This window comes from Bos indicus x Bos taurus, chromosome 14 (assembly GCF_003369695.1).
Source record: "Bos indicus x Bos taurus breed Angus x Brahman F1 hybrid chromosome 14, Bos_hybrid_MaternalHap_v2.0, whole genome shotgun sequence".
NCBI classification, from domain to species: Eukaryota; Metazoa; Chordata; class Mammalia; order Artiodactyla; family Bovidae; genus Bos; species Bos indicus x Bos taurus.
In genome coordinates, this window is record NC_040089.1 from 19,120,950 (window position 1) to 19,143,333 (window position 22,384).

Genomic DNA, 22,384 nt, shown 5'->3' on the forward strand with positions numbered 1-22,384 from the left:
ACTTTCACAGCATCATCTTTTAGGATTTGAAATAGTTCAACTGGAATTCCATCACCTCCACTAGCTTTGTTCATAGTGATGCTTTCTAAGGCCCACTTGACTTCACATTCCAGGATGTCTGGCTCTAGGTAAGTGATCACACCATCGTGATTATCTGGGTCATGAAGATCTTTTTTGTACAGTTGTTCTGTGTATTCTTGCCACCTTTTCTTAATATCTTCGGCTTCTTTAGGTCCATACCATTTCTGTCCTTTATTAAGCCCATCTTTGCATGAAATGTTCCCTTGATATCTCTAATTTTCTTGAAAAGATCTCTAGTCTTTCAATTCTGTTGTTTTCCTCTATTTCTTTGCATTGATCACTGAAGAAGGCTTTCTTATCTCTCCGTGTAATCTTTGGCACTCTGCATTCAAATAGGTGTATCTTTCCTTTTCTCCTTTGCTTTTCACTTCTCTTCTTTTGACAGCTATTTGTAAGGCCTCCTCAGACAGCCATTTTGCTTTTTTACATTTCTTTTTCTTGGCGATGGTCTTGCTCCCTGTCTCCTGTACAATGGCACGAACCTCCGTCCATAGTCCAAATTCCCAGTCCTGTATAAGTTCTGGCAGCTCTATGGTGGGGTTAATGGCGACCTTCTCCAAAAGGGCTTATGCCATACCCAAGTCTGCTGCACACAGAGCCTGTCCCTGCAGCAGACCACCGCCCACCCGTACCTCCCCAGGAGATGCTCAAACACACTTCTGTCTCAGTCATTGTGGGGTCCCTGGGTCCTGGTGCTTACAAGGTTTGTTTGAGCCCTCTGAGTGTCTCTGATGGGAATGGGGGTTAATTCTAAACACAAATTCACCCCTCCTACCATCTTGATGGGGCTTCTTGTGTCATTTTCCCATCCCTAAACCAATCACTGTGGCCGAGATGATGCATCCATTGCTCTGATTGCTCAGGATTAAGACATGTACTTGTCTTTGAAGTCCAAGGATGGGGTCACCTCTGCCCAAACAATACAGACTGAGAGCTGAAGAGAAGCAATCCTCTAAATAAAACTTACCTAAATGAAACAGAACAAGAGATGCTGAATTTTTTAAAAAATACACAATAATTGAAAACGAGATATGAATGGTACAAGCTGAAGATGCAGAAAAGCATGTTGAGTGTGACCTGACAAGGACTGAACCCTGACTAAATGGGTGGGGAGGGAAAGGAGTGGAAGAGGAAAGGAGACTCTAAACCTTTTAGACCACAAAACAGACATTAAACATTGCATTAAGGAGGAGTTTGACCAAGTTGTAATTCAATGGTAATGCTATGAAAGGGCATCATTCATCCTTTAATTGTGGGTGACTGAGTGAATACATAGGTGCATGAAAAAAGGAAAACAAAAGAATAAGCAAGAGCAGAACAATTTATTTTATTTTATTTTTAAACTTTATACTATTGTATTGGTTTTGCCAAATATCTAAATGAATCCACCACAGGTATACATGTGTTCCCCATCCTGAACCCTCCTCCCTCCCCTCCCCATACCATCCCTCTGGGTCATCCCAGTGAGAACAATTTTTTTAATTTATTCATTTTTTTAATTGAAGGATAATTGCTGTATAGAATTTTGTTGTTTTCTGTCAAACCTCCAACTTGAATCAGGCATAGATATACATATATCCCCTAAGGTAGGCATTATTTTATCCTATTTAACAATTAAGGAAAATGAGGTACAGAGGCTGAATAGCCTAGTTAAGTCAGCATGAGAGAGCAGCTGAGAATTTTAGAGTTATTGATGCTCAGGCACAGGTAGAGATGCTAGGGCTCAGGGAAACTGGAAGAACTGTAGGACACTGTGTTTGCCTACAGGGTCCTTGACACAAAAGCCCAGGGGAAAATCTGAGATGCTTCCACATCAGGACACAAAAACGCAAAATGATAGCTTGAAGAGAGAAGTCTGAGAAGCTACCACGTCTGATCATCCCATCCACAAAACGGGAGCTGAAAGAGATGTCTGAGAAACCATCCCTTGAGAATAAAAGCCTTTCTTCCTCTCTATTGCTGCTAAGTCGCTTCAGTCGTGTCCGACTCTGTGCGACTCTATAGACGGCAGCCCACCAGGCTCCCCCATCCCTGGGATTCTCCAGGCAAGAACACTGGAGTGGGTTGCCATTTCCTTCTCCAATGCATAAAAGTGAAAAGTGAAAGTGAAGTCGCTAGTCGTGTCCAACTCCTAGCAACCCCATGGACTGCAGCCTACCAGGCTCCTCCATCCGTGAGATTTTCCAGGCAAGAGTACTGGAGTGGGGTGCCATTGCCTTCTCCATTCTTCCTCTCTATCTTCCAAGTATTGTTCAAATACCTATCATTGGAAAATCCTACCTCATAACTACCATGTAAAGAAATTCAGCTCAAATATGCTTCTTGAATGCAGATAAAACTGTAGAAATGAGTAACAACAGTGCTAAGCTGACAACCAAAATCCAGCACAACTAATTTAGGGAAAAGTTAGTCCTGTGACCATTGGGACTATATGTGGCCCTGTAATTATGGAATCACATTTGACCTCAATCACACTAGTTTACTATATTTCTCCCTGTTGAATTGATGTTCCAAGCAAGGCACAAGAACTCATCCAAAATCCCCATTATCAAGCTATGTCTTCCTAAAAAGTTATCCATCCAAAGATATATAGTTACCACTGAGATCAGCGTATATTTAAATGTTCTTCCTGCTCTGTTTCACACAGTGAAGCAAGCCCTGTTTCACATACACTTGCAATCTGAAGCTTATGAATCAGAAAATAATTTATTAATGGTATTAGAATATTCAAATAATTTAAAATGTAAGTTGTTCTAAAATAAAATAGTGGTGTATAATAGTGAATAATTTTTAATCCTAAAATTCAAAACTATGATGGGTACTTTCACAATAAAAACATAGCTAAATTCTGAACTCTTAAATATTTTATTAGGCAAGGGTTCTTGGGCAAATTATTTCATCTGTCTTAGCCTCTCTCCCCCCCTTTGTAAAACAATGACAATAACATACCCTTTATTGTAGAGATTAAATGAGATAGCATACGTGAAAGCACCTAGGTGACACATGTAAAATTAACTAAGTCATGTGATACTAATTAAATAAATGTGAAATTCTGTTTTTAAATAAAAGGAAAACAATGGTCCATGCTTTAAATAAAAGAACACACACATACACACATACAAATCAAAAAACAAAAAACTTACTTTGGCTTTCACCCCATTACAATTCTAAATCATCCTCATACTGTTACTTAAGTTAATATAATTATGTGCAAGGAAAGGAAGAGGCATTTACTAAGCATATAATGCATAAAAACATGACCTCCTCTAACTCATTGGATCCTGAAAGCAATTTAAGTTTGGTTTTACACCATCTGCAACCTGTCAGACTTCAGAAGCTTTGAATCAGCACTGCACCACCTTGCCATACATTGGGCACAAGTATAAAAATAAAGAGAAAAATCAAACCATAACTCTGGACTCTCTCCAGGGTCTTGTCTTGAAGTTAAAGTCTTAGAAAATGTCTCCCTTCTGCAAAATAAAGGAGTAATCATGCCCTTGCCCATGTGGGACCTCTGCAGTCCCTTCAAGGTTGTCCTGCTCCACTGTAAACTCCCTGGCCCCAAATCACGACCCTGCTGGTCTTTGTGATGTTCTTCCCTCTGCCTTTCAAAGTATGTCCTCACTCCCTTCAGTTTAGTCAAACATCTTCAGTGCTTCCCTTTTATTCCAATTACCCATCAACAGCCATAGCTGATTCATAAGTGTCTCGTCTCCAGCAAACAATACAGGATAACTAAACGCTATCACAAAGGGAAAGATTGGTAAGGGGAAAAGTAAGATTAAGGACTTCTGTTCATCAAAAAGTAACACTAAGATGGTAAAAATGCTGCAAGTGTATATTTGCATTACATAAATGTGACAAAGAGGAGAAGGCAATGGCACCCCACTCCAGAACTCTTGCCCGGAAAATCTCACGGATGGAGGAGCCTGGGAGGCTGCAGTCCATGGGGTTGCTAGGAGCCGGACACAACTGAGCGATTTCACTTTCACGTTTCACTTTCATGCATTGGAGAAGGAAATGGCAACCCACTCCAGTGTTCTTGTCTGGAGAATCCCAGGGACGGGGGAGCCTGGTGGGCTGCCATCTATGGGGTCACATAGAGTCGGACACGACTGAAGTGACTTAGCGGCAGTAGCAAATGTGACAAAGAACTTAAATTCTGAATTTTTAAATATCTACTTTATATTAATAAGAAAGGACAGCTCATTTTTTTTTTTAATAGGTAAAAATCTTCAAGGTGGCTCAGTGACAAAGAAGTTCCTTGCCAATGCAGGAGACATAAGAGACGTGAGTTCTATCCCAGAGGAGGGAAGTTCCTCTGGAATAGGAAATGGCAACCCACACCAATATTCTTGTCTGGAATATCCCATGGACAGAGGAGCCTGGTGTTCTACAGGCCATAGGGGCACAAAGATTCAGACAGGACTCACTGACTGAGCAAAATCTTAAACAGATAGTTCTTAAAGGGGGAAATCTAAATGACAAAAGAGCACATGAAAAGATGCTCAGTATCACCAGGCATTAGAGAAAAGCTATTCAAATCACAGTGAAAATATTCTACACACCCTTTAAAATGTCTAAAAGTTTAAAATACAAAAGGATGGATCAGTGTTAGAGAGTATGGGGAAATGGAACTCTCTTACCTTGCTGGCGGTAGTGAAAACGGGCACTGTAGAAACTATGTGATGCTCTCTACTAAACGTGAATAGACACATATTCTATGACCCAGCAATTCCTCTCTTTGGTATATTCCCATAGAAACGCATGTGTTCATATAAGAAGAGAGGGTATATTTAAGGAAATTCAAAGTATTCATTGTGGTAGTCAAAAATAAGAAAGAATGCAACACAAAACCATTGGAAAATAAAACTGTGGTGGTAGATTCATACGATAGAAAATCAAACAACAATGCAAAGGAATAAGCTACTGCTATACACGGTGGCATGGATGAATTTCACTGGCTTAAAACTGATCAACAATATTTTTCCATGATTCCTTTTTTAAAAAGTTCAAAGAGGGGGGAAAACTAGTCTAGGATAATAAGAAGCCAACAGAGTGGTTACACTGGGTGGAGGAAGGGGCTGACCGGGAGAGACGTGGGCGTGATGGCCTGGTGCTGGCCTTGTTCTCTAATTTTATCTGGAGTATCACTTGGGTGTTACACAAATATGTCCATTTTTTGTAAAAGCTAATCACATTATAACTTGAGATTTGTTCGGTTTACCAAATTTAGTTTATACATCCATAAACTATACAACAAAAAAATCCATATCCTTCTTCATATCTCTAATTAAGACTCAAGAATTCCATATAACCACCTCTGACTTTATAGAATAAACTTGTAAGTATAAGTGGAATACAGACAACATTTTCATACTTCATACTCACCAGACCACCTTTTTCCAAAAACACACTTATAAGCTGAATTGTCTGCAATCCAGTTTTCTCAGGTCAAGGGTTTATGGGAATCATCAGGTACAGAAATGGGAAGCAAGAGGTCAAGAGTTTCTAATTATGTGGATTATTTACTACACATTAAGCAATGTGGTAAGGACTTTGGATGTACCATTTCATTTAATCCTCACAGCAAACACCTGAAATAAATGCCACTAGTATTCCCATTTTAAAGGCCAAGGAAACTAAGATAGAGGAATGTTAAGTATCTTATCTAGGTCCCCATAGCTGACAAGTAGCTAGAATCAGGATTTAAACCCAAATATGTCAACTTACTGAAAGGTTGTTGCTGAACCACAAAATATACCAGGATTCTTGGCCTCCAGAGAGAATTCAATCCAGGGCCAGGGACAAGACTTGATCACTCAGAGCTTTTGTGTAATAAAGTTTTATTAAAGTATAAAAGAGATAGAGAAAGCTTCTGACATAGATATCAGAAGGGGGCAGAAGGAGTGCCCCCCCTGCTAGTCTTTAGCTGGATATTATATAGCTACCAACAGTCTGCTAATTAGAGAAAGGAAATGTCTCAAAACTCAGAGAGTGGCACCAGGCCTCTTACCCACAACATGAATTTTGAGATAACTTTGGCACCAGGTGAGTCATCCTGGGTCATAAAACAACGGACATGAATCTTGAAGAAGGGCAGGTTTCCAAGTAAATATAGAGTTTCATTAACACAGATTAAGAGAACAATGTATGAATAAATTATACTGGTTTGTCAAGTGGGTTCTGAGTCTTAGGCGAAACCTGACTTGAAGACAGAGTTTAGGGTAAACATTAACATAGCTTAAGACAAACATTTCCATAAGAAAAATGCATTGGTTAGCTCAAGGTTTGAGAAAAGTTAAGTTCAGGTGGAACCCGGTGTCATTATGGCAACACAGAATTTTAAGAGAAATCTCTTTTTAAATTTGTATAGAGAAGGGGAAAAATATAACACTAGTTTGTTTCCTCCTGCTGCTTAAGAGAGAGAGGTAAAAAATGTCTGACACTTGCAGCCTATTTCCTCCTTTTGGAGACCCCTGGCCTTTCTGCCTGTTACCCTGTCATTAGAATGTCAACTTTGTGGACACTTGCCTACCCCTATGCTCCTTCTTGGAGGCCATGAGACAGAGGAAGTAGGAGATAAATTCTCTCCTCACTGGATGCCCAGGGAAGAACTTCACAGTTAGGAAATAGGTAGAAAATAGTAAAGATATTTCATCTTCAGAGCTCCATTCTGGTCAGGACCACAAAATCTTAAGACTGGAGGTGCCCTCTTTGTGAGAGGCATTTATGAATAATAAAATAGAAAACGCAGGCTTTGGAGAATGGGAGATCTCAGAAGTCTCCCTCTCATATGCTCTTAAATAAGTCTGTTTATTTATCCATAAAATGAAGATAATCTATCTTTTTCATAAAGTTATTGAGTGAAAGGAAACATTGCTTATCTTAAACTATTGCAATTTGGGGAGTTTTGTTGGTTTGCCACAATGAAGGAGAGTGTATATAGTCTAATATAGTTTCCTTTCTCTTGTCTCTACTAATCCTACAACAGTCCTAGAATGTATTGCAGAGAGATGATCAACTCAAAGACCACCTAGTTTTTAAGGTAAAGTCTTTTCCTACCTTCTCCACTGTACAAACTGTCCCAAATTGCTTTTCTCCTTCTTTCTTATGTGACCTAATCTGGGCAATTTGGAAGAAAACTCAAGTATCTTTATTTTTCTCTTTTTAAATTTAGAACTAAAACTAAATTGCTGAATGTCTGCTTCCTTCCATCCAGACCTTATTTTGATCCTTTTCATCAAATGAGACTCAAATAGTCATAGCTACCACTTCAGCATCATCTTCTTTACTACTACTAAGTCACTTCAGTCGTGTCTGACTCTGTACGACCCCATAGACGGCAGCCCACCAGGCTCCCCCATCCCTGGGATTCTCTAGGCAAGAACACTGGAGTGGGTTGCCATTTCCTTCTCCAATGCAGGAAAGTGAAAAGTGAAAGTGAAGTTGCTCAGTTGTATACGACTGTTAGCGACCCCATGGACTGCAGCCTACCAGGCTCCTCCATCCATGGGATTTTCCAGGCAAAAGTAATGGAGTGGGGTGCCATTGCCTTCTCCGATTAGGACAGGTCTAAATCTCTAGTCTTACTTTGTTGCTCTTTCCATTCTTTTTTTCCCCACAATTTGCTGCCATCATCCACCTAGTTTCCTAAAATGATGGTCCTCAGTTACCTTTCATTTTCTTCTCCTCTTCGACCCAATACATTGTTTCAAGACTGACTGCGTTTAGCCCCCTACATTTTCAGTCACTCAGTCCTGTCAGACTCTTTTTGATACCTTGGACTGCGCCCACCTAGATCCCTTGGACTGGAGCCACCTATAGGCTCCTCTCTCCCATACCCAGGCAAGAATACTAAAGTGGGTAGCCATTTCCTCCTTCAGGAGATCATGCCTGACCCAGGGATCAAACCTAAGTATCCTGCATTGGCAGGCAGATTCTTTACCACTTCATCACCTAGGAAGCCCTTAGTTTAGCCCCCTGCCCCAAAGCTTACCTACCACTGGTAGAATGAGAAAGCTGGAACTTTTTACTCTTTAATTAGATGTATCATTTTCCCAACTGCTCCCTCTGTTTCTCCTTCTTTCCCCTTGTTTAGAGAGTTCTCATCTACATTTCCTGTAGAACAAATTCCAAACTTAAAAGACAGATCAGGCCTGACACTCTCTTGACCTTCCTTTCCAATTGTATCTAGCTCAATTCCTTTATCTCAGTCTATACTTCTGCCAACCTGACATTATCACCATTCCTTTCATGACCCTTTGTGCAAGCTGCTCTTTCATCCTCTTCCCAATCCTGCCGCATCTGTCAAGCTTTTATGCATTCTTCAAAATACTGCTAAATGTAACTTCCTCTCCAACAGCGTTTTTTTCCCCCCATTCCCAGCAGCCCAGTTCATTGATTCCTACTCTGAGTTCCCACAACAATTGATACATTGAACTGTGATATCTTTTTCAGTTCCTGCCACTCCTCAGGAGTGAAACTGTGTTGCTGCTGCTGCTGCTAAGTCACTTCAGTCTGTCCGACTCTGTGCGACCCCATAGACAGCAGCCCACCAGGCTCCTCCATCCCTGGGATTCTCCAGGCAAGAACACTGGAGTGGGTTGCCATTTCCTTCTCCAATGCATGAAAGTGAAAAGTGAAAGTGAAGTCACTCAGTCGTGTCCAACTCCTAGCGACCCCATAGACTGCAGCCTACCAGTCTCCTCTGTCCGAAATTGTGTTGTCTTTATCTTTTTAACCTCCAGTGCTTGGCAGTCTACCTGGCATAGACAGCTGTCATGAGGATTAGAAAAGATATCTGAAGGAAAGCATATACAGCATGAATGAATGAATTACACAAAAGTAAATGTTGCAAAGGAGAATGAGAATCTGATTCGGAGAAAGGACACTGCATTAAGAATCCATAGACTTGAGCATCAGCCCATCTATGCCACTCACTAACCATGTGGCTATAAAGGTGTCATTTTACCCCTCAGGTCTAGACCCAAGAATCTCCCACATCCCTTTCTACTCTAAGATACTATAGGGTTTGAAAGAACTCAACAAGCTAACCTATGACCTAAGTCTCTGCATGTTGCAGGAGTTAATTCACAGGCTAATGAAGTTCCAGGGTACAAGAATCCCTCCTAACCGAGGTGAAGAGGAAAGAGCCACAACACTTCTAAGCAACAGCTTTCAAAACAGAAGAAAAAGAAATATTGGCTCAGAAGCAAAATACAAAGGATGCTCTCTGGATGTGGGACAAACCACATGAAGTAAGAGGAAATACTTTTTTTATGAGGAGATTCAAGCCAACTTCCCAAAACAAAACAAAATTCAGACAAATTAAAAGTCCATGCCAATGCAAAGCAGTTGCATTTAGGGGAAGGCAAATGGTGCAAGGTTCTTGACGAGCTGGACCCAGAAGCTCCACACTCAAAATAGAGAGGAATTTTAACTTCGCGTGTGTGGTTTTGCTATTGTCAATGATATTTGTGATTAGCCTTTGTTGTCCTTTCTGGCCTGTGTTAAAGCATTTTGTGGTTTCAAGAACAGGGACATGCTGGTTCATATCTTGGAATGGAAAAGGGGTGGCATTGAAAGGAATGCAGAGAAGGAAGGATGATGAAAATATTATCTGTGCTGTCAGCACTAGGGAGAGCAAGGAAGAAGGAAAGTTAAAGTTTCATGGCAATCCAGGAAGAACCACCATGACAGCCTCACTAAGATCAGGATATACACAGATTTCCCTTAGCAACATTTCTAGTAGCCAAGTAAACTGCTTATATCTTCAGCAGCCCAAGCTTGCTAAACCTTACTCTCTTATTCACTGTTAGCATGACTCAGTTATATCCTTTGCCCCTTCTTCTGTATGACTTTGAACTCCTGCAAACTCATGTTATTTCCTCATGTATCTTGATCAGATATTTTCTGGAGGAGATCTGAACACTCCAGTGGCAGCATTCCTTCTGACTACCAAAGCATTTATACAATGCCACTAAGAAGGCTTGCTGGCCACCCTGCAGGTTGCTCACGCTTGCGTCTCCACCCTGGTTTGGTCAGAGTAAAATGGCCAAAATGGTCAAATAAAACAACATTGATGCTTACAAAAGAAACCCCTAGGAATGATATTTGGGGTGATGCAGGAACTCTCAAATTTGGTCTGTTCGGGACATAATCAAAAGGCCCATTTACACAGTAGAGAACAGCTTTTCTTGTTTTAAAATGGAAGAAACTGCCAGCAACTCCAGAAAACTCTGAACATATCTTCAGTGTTCAGCACTCACTGAGGTCAACAGAAGGCCACTTTGCATTGAGCCTTCTCCATCAATCAACTGTATCAATTACCTTTCTGTTATCAGTTGACTAAGTTGTACTGTAGTCACGATGGACCCCCAAATCCTAGTGACTTAAAAAGGGTGATTTCTCTCTCATGTGTGTCCATGAGGGGTTGGTTCTGGCCCTGCTCCGTGTCTTCTTCCCTCCAGAAACTGAGCTGAAAGCAGCCACTATCTGAACTCAACATTACAGTTTATCCAACACCGTCCTAGTTTATGTCTGTTGTTCCAGAGTAATTATTAATAGCATATCTTTTCACTCTCAATAGTTCATCTTATCACTTTCAAAAATGCCTGGTTTAGACAATAAATTATACGTCATTTTGCTTTCTGGGTTGTTGATGATTTCCTGGTCAAAAAAGAGAGAGAGAGAGGTCACTAAACAACACAAGCTGGCTCTTAAAAGTTTCTGTTCAGAAATGATGCAAGTCACTTCTGCCCACATTTCATTGGCTAAAGCAAGTCTCATATTCACTCCTGGGCTCAGTAGGATGAGAAAGGACAAGTACCCCCAAAGGGAGGCAGACAGTATTTTGAATAAAATACAACCCTCCACAGTGAACAGTGGCAAACATAAAGAAAAAAATGAAATTATATAAGTGGTTTGTCTAAGGCATGTGTGTGGAAGGGATGAAAGGGTTTGAGTTACTACAATTGGAGGCTCCTATAATTTTATCAATTTCCTAGTCTCATTCAATACCCTTATTTTATGAGATGAAAATAAAAACTGAAGCCCAAGAAGAAGAAGGAACTTGCCCAAGGTCCTGAAAGTAAGTAGACCAGTCAATAAACTGCTAGTTTGTGAATTAAGAATTATGGTGGAAAGAAAGGAAGTTTGGTGATAATATAAGTCATATTTGGCTAAACATAAATAGGGTTCCCCAGGTGGTGCAGTGGTAAATAATGCACCTGTCAGAGCAGGAGATGCAGGAGATGATCCCTGGGTTAGGAAGATCCCCTAGAGGATGGTGTGGTAACCCTTTCCAGTATTCTTGCCAGGAAAAATCCCATGGATAGAGGAGCCTGGTGGGCTACAGTCCATGACGTTGCAAAGAGTCAGACGTGACTGAGCATACACACACAAATATAAAGCAATACCAAGCCACTGAATTTGCACAGCGTTAAAATAGGTGTAAAATCAATATAGCACAAAACACAGCAAATGAGGTGTCCAACAATTTGAGAAACTTTGTAAGGACTGGAACATAATCCTTTCTCTTTTATGAAGGATGAGTCTGGAGAAAGTTCTCCCCTTATATTCAGACATTCATGGCATATGAGTCTCTCTTCCTTCTCTTCACTAGGTGACAATCACTGACTGCTTCAACTCCAGGGCCCAGCTGCCTAGACATCAGTGGTTCCCAACCTTGGCTGCAAACCTCAACCCTGGTACCCAACGCTCTTCAAAGATTCTAATTCAGTCACTGGGAGAAGAGGTCTTGAGGATTAGTACTAGGTAAAAGCTCCCAAGTTATTCTAATATACATTCAAGATTGAGAATCTCTAACATAGGATTTTTTTAATAATATTCCATGGACCAGGATAATAGACATTATTTTGGTAATAGAGAACCACTCTGTAAGGAGATTCACATACTACTTGTTATGGACTGAATGTGTCTCCCCAAAATTTGTATATCAAAGCCCTAACTACCAACAGAATGGTATTCACAGATGGAGCCTTTAGGTGGCAGACAAGGTTAGATGAGGTCATGAGAGTGGGGCCTCCATGATGAGATTACTGCCCTTCTAAGAGACACCAGAAACCTTGCTTTCTCTCCCTTTCCACATCCCCACAAAAAAGAAATCATATGAACACAGAGAAGAATAATGACCATCTACAAGCCAAGAGAAGAAGCCTCAGAATGAAACCATCTTACTTGTACCTTGATCTTGGACTTCCTGGCCTCCAGAACATGAGAAATAAATATATTTTATTTAAGCCCTCCCACCTATAGCATTTTATTTTGGAAGCCCAACCTGACTAATATACACCAGTTCTCTTCAAAACTCCTCAGTCCTACTTCTCACTACTAGCACGTTCCATACACGTTCATGCATACAACAAGCACTCACTTTCCATACACATTCATGCATACAACAAGCACTCGTTTTGTTTCAGCTTTTTGCCTGTAATGCATTTTTAACATATAGGTAACATGTAATTTATCATCCAAACCAGACACTTTTGAAAGTAAGAAGTTATATGAATACCATTTTCTTCTCATTGGTGAATTTAGTTTGAAGATTCAGGTCTCTCTGTTGAATATAAGGCTAGAGTTTAGGAGAACTGTGGTCTAGAATTCGTTCTGCTACTTAATTGGTGTGGACACTGGCTGAATCACTTCACCTCTCTGGATGTCACTTCCCCATCTTAAATGAGAGAATCAATACAGCTGCTTTTGTAAGGTCTTCTCTTCCAGGGCAAGAGTCACACAACCATTCATAAGACAGAGGTTCTGATCCACTTTATAAAATTTATTAAGCTTACCCAAAATGCCACTATCTTGGACTCTCCTCTTCTCCCCAGATTGTTCAATCATCCAAAAACTTCTAAGAAGCAGTCAGGATTAAAAGCTGAGCTATTTTACAAATTTTTTGCCACTGAGGATACAGACTCAGTTGAAGTCATTTGCTCTAGATCACATACATCTCAAGCAGCAAAATCAGAGCACAAACTCTGGTGGTCTACCTGCAAAATGCCTTCTACTACATGCAGTACAAGAACTCCCACACATTATCAGGTGCCTGGTACTGTTTCCAGAGCTTTGCCTGCTCATATTGGAAAATTTGCTTGGCTGATCAATCACACTCACCTCTCAGCTGCTGCAGGTGTCAAGCACAGAAACTGGTTTCACTGTGAAGCTGAGATAAGGATATTTTTTCAGTTGAGCCCAGTAGGATATACTGATCTTCTATATCTGCAGTTGAAAGGAGATTAAGATGCACAGAGATTAATTATGAATTATAAACAGGAATGTTTATAGATATATAAATGCTCTGGCTTGCATTTCCACATAAAAACGTTCTGGTACACTCTACAGACATTCTGATTAATGTTACATTCTTGGCTGTTCTTCAATTACTGAAACACACAGATTTCTGTCTACATGTACCATTAACTGTCATCTGAGCTTCCCACTAAGTCCAGCTGATAATTACACATTCTGGAAGCTAAGTGTCACAACCAATTACATTGACAGGCTTCACTGATTCAGGTAGAAATGAAGGCTGTTTGAATCTGTTTTTGTAGTATCTTAGTATACCGGGGTATGGCCTAAGCCCTCTTGGAGAAGGTCGCCATTAACCCCACCATAGAACCACCAGAACTTACACAGGACTGGGGAAACAGACGCTTAGAGGGCACAAACAAAACCTTGTGCACACCAGGATCCAGGAGAAAGGAGCAGTGACTCCACAAGAAACTGACCCAGACATGACATGAGTGTCCAGGAATCTCCAGCAGAAGCATGGGTTGATGGTGGCCTGCTTCCGTGGCCTGCTTCACGTTCGGAGGCACTGAATGCAGCAGTGCACGCATGGGACCTTTTGAAGGAGGTCACCATTATCTTCATTACCTCCACCATAGTTTGGCCTCAGGTCAAGCCACAGGGAGGGAACACAGCCCCACCGAACAAAAAATTTGATTAAAGATTTACTGAAGATGGCCCCGCCCATCAGAACCAGACCCACTTTCCCCTTCAGTCAGTCTCTCTCATTAGTTCAGTTCAGTTCAGTCACTCAGTCGTGTCCGACTCTGTGTGACCCCATGAACTGCAGCACGCCAGGCCTCCCTGTCTGTCACCAATTCCCGGAATTCACTCAAACTCATGTCCATTGAGTCGGTGATGCCATCCAGCCATCTCATCCTCTGCCGTCCCCTTCTCCTCCTGCCCCCAATCCCTCCCAGCATCAGAGTCTTTTCCAATGAGCCAACTCTTTGCATGAGGTGGCCAAAGTATTGGAGTTTCAGCTTCAGCATCAGTCTTTCCAAAGAAGATGGGACTGATCCCCTTTAGAATGGACTGGTTGGATCTCCTTGCAGTCCAAGGGATTCTCAAGCGTCTTCTCCAATACCACAGTTCAAAAGCATCAATTATTCAGTGCTCAGCTTTCTTCACAGTCCAACTCTCACATCCATACATGACTACTGGATAAACCATAGCCTTGACTAGACGGACCTTTGTTGGCAAAGTAATGTCTCTGCTTTTGAATATGCTATCTAGGTTGGTCATAACTTTCCTTCCAAGGAGTAAGTGAAGTGAAGTTGTTCAGTCATGTCCCCGTGGACTGTAGCCTACCAGGCTCCTCCATCCACAGAATTCTCCAGGCAAGAATACTGGAGTGGGTTGCCATTGTAAACATCTTTTAATTTCATGGCTGCAATCACCATCTGCAGTAATTTTGGAGCCCAAAAAAATAAAGTCTGACACTGTTTCCCCATCTATTTCCCATGAAGTGATGGGACCAGATGCCATGATCTTAATTTTCTGAATGTTGAGCTTTAAGCCAACTTTTTCCCTCTCCTCTTTCACTTTCATCAAGAGGCTTTTTAGTTCCTCTTCACTTTCTTCCACAAGGGTGGTGTCATCTGCATATCTGAGGTTATTGATATTTCTCCCTGCAATCTTGATTCCAGCTTGTGCTTCTCTCAGCCCAGCATTTCTCATAATGCACTCTGAATAGGAAGCTTCTATAAGCCTCTTATCCTTTTCCATCAGAGGGCAGACACACTGAAAACCACAATCACAGAAAACTAATCAATCTGATCACATGGGCCACAGCCTTTTCTAACTCAATGAAACTATGAGCCATGCCATGTAGGGCCACCCAAGATGGACGGGTCCTGGTGGAGAGCTCTGACAAAACATGGTCCACTGAAGAAGGGAATGGCAAACCACTTCAGCATTCTTGCCTTGAGAACCCCATGAACAGTATGAAAAGGCAAAAAAGATAGGACACTGAAAGATAAACTCCCCTGGTCAGTAAGTGCCCAACATGCTACTGGAGAAGAGTGGAGAAATAACTCCAGAAAGAATGAAGAGACAGAGCCAAAGCAAAAACAGCGCTCAGTTGTGGATGTGATAGGTGATGGAAGTAAAGTCCAATGCTGTAAAGAGCAATATTGCATAGGAACCTGGAATGTTAGGTCCATGAATCAAGGCAAATTAGAAGTGATCGAACAAGAGATGACAAGAGTGAACATTGACATTTTAGGAATCAGTGAACTAAAATGGACTGGAATGAGTGAATTTAACTCAGATAACGACTGTATCTACTACTGTGGGCAAGAATCCCTTAGAAGAAATGGACTAGCTGTCATAGTCAACAAAAGAGTCCAAAATGCAATACTTAGATGCAGTCTCAAAAACAACAGAATTATCTCTGTTCATTTCCGAGTCAAACCATTCAATATCACAGTAATCCAAGTCTATGTCCTGACCAGTAATGCTGAAGAAGCTGAAGTTGAACGGTTCTGTTGACTAGAAAAAGAGGTACAACTTGAGAGTTGTGAGTTAACTTTTATTTGGGACAAAATGAGAACTGCAGCCTGGGAGGCAGCATCTCAGATAGCTCTGAGACACTGCTCCAAAGCAGCAGTGGGAGAAAATCAATATATGCGGTTTTGGTGAAGTGGGAGTTCAATACCATGAAGCACTCATTTTACAAAAGGGTTTTTATTAGTCATGAGGAGATGGTGTCACCATGAAGGATTTTAGTGTTTCTCTAGATATGAGAAGATGCAAGGATTGAGATGTACTCTGCATCCTAAAGGAAATCAGTACTGAATGTTCATTGGAAGGACTGATTTTGAAGCTGAAACTCCAATACTTTGGCCACCTGATGCGAAGAGCTGACTCATTTGAAAAGACCCTGATGTTGGGAAAGATTGAAGGCGAGAGAGAAGGGGAAGACCGAGGATGAGATGGTTGGATAGCATCACCGACTCAATGGACATGAGTTTGAGTAAACTCCAGGAGTTAGTGATCGACAGGGAGGCCTGGCATGCTTCAGTCCATGGGATCACAAAGAGTCAGACACGACTGAGTGACTGAACTGAACTGAAGGATTGAGATTATAAAATCTGTTCCTAAAAACATCCAACACTCTAAAGACCTGTCCCACCAGATTCCCTGGAGCACAGAGTGCTTCACTCTACCCTGAACTCCCTCAGGGGTTGTTGTAGGTCAACAGCTATAGCAGCATGGAGTTCAATCTCTGTAGAGGCAGATGGCAAATGTCTTTGTTGTTCAGTCATTGGCAATGTTCTTGGTAAGTGCCAACTTGTAGTTGACAGTTCTATGAAGACCTACAAGACCTTCTCAGACTAACACCCAAAAACCTGTCTTCTTCATTATAGGAGACTGGAATGCAAATGTAAAAGTAGGAAGTCAAGAGATAACTGGAGTAACAGGCAAATTTCACCTTGGAGTACAAAACGAAGCAGGTCAAAGGCTAACAAAGTTTGCCAAGAGAATGCACTGGTCATAGCCAACTCCCTCTTCCAACAACACAAGAGAAGACTCCACATGTGGATATCACCAGATGGTCAATATAAAAATCAGATTGATTATATTCTTTGCAGCCAACGATAGAGAAGTTCTATACAGTCAACAAAAACAAGACTGGGAGCTGACTGTGGCTCTGATTATGAACTCCTTATTGTCAAATTCAGACTTAAATTGAAGAAAGTAGGGAAAAACACTAGACCATTTAGGCATGACCTAAATCAAATCCCTTATGATTATACAGATTCAAGGGATTCAAGGGATTAGATCTGATAGACTGATTGCCTGAAGGACTATGGACAAAGGTTTCTGACATTGTACAGGAGGCAGTGATCAAGACCATCCCCAAGCAAAAGAAATGCAAAAAGGCAAAATGGTTGTCTGAGGAGGCCTTACAAATAGCTGAGAAAAGAAAAGAAACTAAAGGCAAAGAGAAAAGGAAAGATATACCCACGTGAATCCAGAGTTCCAAAGAATAGCAAGGAGAGATAAGAAAGCCTTCCTCAGCAACCAATGCAAAGAAACAGAGGTAAACAATAGAATGGAAAAGACTAGAGATCTCTTCAAGAAAATTAGACATACCAAGGGAACATTTCATGCAAAGATGAGCACAATAAAAGACAGAAATGGTATGGATCTAACAGAAGCAGAAGATATTAAGAAGAGGTGGCAAGAATACACAGAAGAACTGTACAAAAAAGATCTTAATGACCCAGATAATCACAATGGTGTCATCATTCACCTAGAACCAGACATCCTGGAAAGTGAAGTCAAGTGGGCCTTAGAAAGCATCACTACGAACAAAGCTAGTGGAGGTGATGGAATTCCAGTTGAGCTATTTCAAATCCTAAAAGATGATGCTGTAAAAGTGCTGCACTCAATATGCTAGCAAATTTGGAAAACTCAACAGGGGCCACAGGAAAAGGTCAGTTTTCATTTCAATCCCAAAGAAAGGCAATGCCAAAGAATACTCAAACTACCGCACAATTGCACTCATCTCACATACTAGCAAAGTAATGCTCAAAATTCTCCAAGCCAGGCTTCAACAGTACATGAACCATGAACTTCCAAACTGGAACTGTTCAAACTGGATTTATAAAAGGCAGAGGAACCAGAGATCAAATTGCCAACATCCACTAGATCATCAAAAAGCAAGAGAGTTCCAGAGAAACATCTACTTTTGCTCTATTGACTACACCAAAGCCTTTGACCGTGTGGATCACAACAAACCATGGAAAATTCTTCAAGAGATAAGAATACCAAACCACCTGATGAACCTCCTGAGAAATCTGTATGCAGGTCAAGAAGCAACAGTTAGAACTGGACATGAAACAACAGACTGGTTCCAAATAGGAAAAGGAGTACGTCAAGGCTGTATATTGTCACCCTGCTTATTTAACTTCTCTGCAGAGTACATTATGTGAAATGCCAGGCTGGATGAAGCACAAGCTGGAATCAAGACTGCCAGGAGAAATATCAATAATCTCAGATATGCAGACAACACTACCCTTATAACAGAAAGCAAAGGAGAGCTAAACAGACTCTTGATGAAAGAAGAGAGTGAAAAAGTTGGCTTAAAATTCAACATTCAGAAAACATTCAACATTCAGAAAAAGATCATGGCATCCGGTCTCATCACTTCATGGCAAATAGATGGGGAAAGAATGGAAACAGTGACAGACTTTGAGGGTCTCAAAAATTCCTGCAGATGGTGACTGCAGCCTTGAAATAAAGACGCTTGCTCCCCAGAACAAAAGCTATGACCAACTTAGCATATTAAAAAGCAGAAACATTAATTTACCAACAAAGGTCCCTCTAGTCAAAGCTATGGTTTTTCCAGCAGTCATGTATGGATGTGAGAGTTGGGCTATAAAGAAAGCTGAGCACCAAAGAATTAATGCTTTTGAACTATGGTGTTGGAGAAGACTCTTGAGAGTCCCTTGGACTGCAAGGAGATGCAACCAGTCAGTCTGACACCAATGAGTAACTGAACTAACTGACTGACTGACTGGTATAAATAAAGAGATGATTAAGTGCAAGGACTACAATAAAATAATACTGGCTTAAACTCAGGCACAGGAGTAGTGAGTAAAAAGATTCTGAGCTTTGAAGCCAAAGGGACCAAAGTTCAAATCCCAGTTCTACCTCTTGCTACTTAAATGGCCTCGGACAAGTTAACAGTCAGCTCTCGGTATCCAGCAGTTGAAGAACTCAGGATAAAGAGCGCCTTCTGTACTGTGTGGTTGAATCTTAGGGCCTTGCGCATCCTTGGATTTTGGTTCCTCAGGAAGCTCCAGAAACAATCTCCCCTCACGGACCAAGGAATGACTGTACTTAGCGCTACTTTATTTTAAACTATGTATCTACCTAATAATGCATGTAGAAAGATGTGTGCTTCTTCCCGCCCTGGCAGTAGGGCAGGCTGAGATAGTGGCCGGACTTCGTCAGCGATCCAGTGTCCCTGTCGCCACCACCAGTATGGCGGCAACTGCCGCCTCCTCCGCGGGAGAAGGGGACAACATAGTGGCCGGACTTCGTCAGCGATCCAGTGTCCCTGTCGCCACCACCAGTATGGCGGCAACTGCTGCCTCCTCCGTGGGAGAAGGGGACAACATTGCTCCGCGTTCAGCCCTTTACCCCCAGCAACCCCTGGAAGAGGGAGGAAGAGCCCTGCTTCTTAAAGGAAATAATAATTATATTTATGTTCAACGTACCAGCTTAAGAAATGAACTGACCAGTAGTCTTGGAACACCTAGAACTTCACCCAGTCTCATACAGCTTGTCTCCCTGATGGTAACTCCAAGCTTCTCTTACTCATCCCTTCCTATGTGTGAATGTGCCAAGTCGCTTCAATCATGTCCAACTCTGTGACCCCACCAGGCTATAGCTCATCAGGCTCCTCTGTTCATGGAATTCTCCAGGCAAGTATAGTGGAGTGGGTTGCCATTCCCTTCTCCAGGGGATCTTCCTGACCCAGGAATCCAGCTGGTATCTTCTGCATTGCTGGCAAATTCTTTACTGCTAACCCAGTGGGGCAGCCCTTGTGTCCCTAAATGGACTTATAGTTGCTTACTTGCTCTGAACTGTATACTTATGTATACTTTCTGTGCCTTATTGTACTTCTTGCAAACGATATCTAGAATGAGTTCACACTGATGTATGTGGCTAGAGATGATTTCTTTTCACTACTATCTAGCATCACACTGATTGAATATAAAACAACATAGGCAACCATTCAACTAGTGACAGCCATTTGAGATTCTTGTTCTCATGAAGATATTAAAAGAAGCCTGTCTGTACAGTTATCATTGTCAATTTTTCTGGAGCAGAAGTCAGCAAACTACAATTCAAGAGCTAAATCCAGCCTGTCATCAGTTTTTGCAAATAAAATTTTATTAGAACATATTCACATTTATTCATTTATATATTGTCTATGGTCGCTTCCCACTACTCCATCACAAGATCCCATTTGCTTTCCTGAATGGTGCCTCCCTTGTCTAGTTCACAACACAAAATTTCTGTATCCCTCTACTCAGTCTAGTTTTTTCTTGAAAGCAAGAATATTAAATTTCAAACACTGTTAAAGATAAAAGGAAATCCTTGTGTTCCTCTTGGGGATAGTACTTTAGACATGACTGAAAGGAACAGGAGTAAAACATGCTGTTTAGAAATGGAAAGGTGGTTCTTTTTACAGGTTTCTGCCTCCCGCTTCCTATCCTTCATTTCTGCCTCCTGCTTCTTCAAGCTTGTTCTCACTCAGGGGCCATCCTTTCTAGGAATAATTGTATTCACTCTCCCTGAAGCAACTTGGTCTAGAAACAAGCATAAGATGATTCCTTAGGAAACCAAATGTGTGGACTAGTCTGGCCAAATGTGTGGCTAGCTACTCAAGAAGAATGTCAAGAATCTCACATCATGTGAGCTTTTGGAAGGAAATTCATTGCCTCCCATCTTTACAAGAGATTCCAATCTCATGCCTCAGCGCTTCATTGGGCAGTCCCAGAGGTAGCTTCATCTCGAAGCCTGTTATTTGCTTCTGGTAGAAATATGTTGCTACCTAATAATTAGTAAATGTGGTTTGTGGAAAATTCTTGGAACTTCATGCCATAGAGACTAGACCTTGGGAAATCTTATTTCCCTTGATAGCCAGACTCCTCAGAGAGGTTCCAAGTCTATTTTCTGCTTTGACATGTTTTAATTAAGCAAGTCACTTGACTATGCACTTCCTTTTTTTTTTCTTTCCAACAAGCATTTTAAAATGCTTGCAGCAACTAGGTGAAAGCCATAGTGCTGCTATAGATAAAGATGAATTTGAAACAGCCCTTATTCTTAAGGACAGCATCATCTACAATATTTGCAGGACTTGGTGATAAATGAAAGTGCAAGACCGCTTGTTGGAAAATTCTTAAGCTGGTGATAACATAGCATTCAACTAAGTGTGAGGTCCTAAACACAGGGTACTGTGCAACTCATGGCTATGAAGCCAGCCTTCATAATCCAGTGGATGACATAGACACAAGTTAGCTACCTTATAAAGCAACAAAGAATGGAACTTATGTTAAATGTCTACACAAGTAACATGCTATTGTATAGACATGTAATTCTGAAGGATAATCAGGATAAGCAACTGACAATGACTATAAATAATAATAAAAAATAAAATTCAAGAGCGTTCTGGCAACCAAAAATAAAATTAAACTAGATCTTAACTAAGTGAAGACATTTTTATAGGGAGAGAGGGTAACCAAATGCATTCTTGGCTGGGAAGCATCACAAGAAAATATTTGTGATGTGAGAATGCTGGCTTTGATGGAGAAAAGGCAGAAAGCACACAGTGTTTAGAATGTAGGGTGCTGTAAATGATGTGGTGGTGATGAACCTAGAAAGGTCACTTGAGGTCAATTACTGGGGTGTTCTGGGAGCCTGAATTCCTTAAATTTGGACTTTATCTTGAACTGGATATACTAAACCTTTCAAGGTTTTCAAGTAGGAGAATTATATAATCAGTACTAGAATTCCAGAAAGAAAGATAACTCCAGTTGTAATGTGGCAAATGGATCAGAGGAGAGAGGGACAAGAGACAGGAGAAAACCCTCAGAAAATAGTTAATAACATCCAGGGGCAAAGCTCTGTGTTACCAATGGAAAGGAGACAGTTGGAAGGAGCCCTTCATTCTTTGCAAGTGAAAAAGAATTGCCAAGAATGTAATGCATTTTTTATAAAAATTTTAAAATCACCTTATTTAAGTATGATTGGCATAAAAAGGGATGAATTTAATGTGTGAATTTAATGTATACAACATGATGATATTGGGGATAAATATACACCCATGAAAACATGAAGGTCACAAACATGTCCATCACTTCCCGAATTTCCCTCCTGCACCTCTTTAATACTCTGCGTGCACATGCAAGTGAGTTAATAAAACTTAACTTAACATAATATTTACCTCTTAGGAAATTTTAAGAACACA